Genomic DNA, 263 nt, shown 5'->3' with positions numbered 1-263 from the left:
GTACCTTAGCATGGTTAGATGGGCAAATGCAAGAAATATTCTAGCACAAAGGGATTCCCCACTCTCGGAAAGAGAAGGGGTGTTTAACTCCAGTTCAGGAGGAGTTTCAATACATATAATGGCCAAACCATACATTGTATGCCAAGATCACACAGGATAGTTCCCAAATGTATTCTCTCCGCATGTAGCCCTGATTCCAATGATGATATAATAAATACATGAAACTCAGTTGTTAAAACATTGTATAGTATTTATTTTGCACT

This window comes from Eleutherodactylus coqui, chromosome 2 (genome assembly GCF_035609145.1).
Source record: "Eleutherodactylus coqui strain aEleCoq1 chromosome 2, aEleCoq1.hap1, whole genome shotgun sequence".
Taxonomy (NCBI): domain Eukaryota; kingdom Metazoa; phylum Chordata; class Amphibia; order Anura; family Eleutherodactylidae; genus Eleutherodactylus; species Eleutherodactylus coqui.
The sequence above is the reverse complement of the archived record's forward strand: the minus strand, read 5'-3'. Positions refer to the sequence as shown.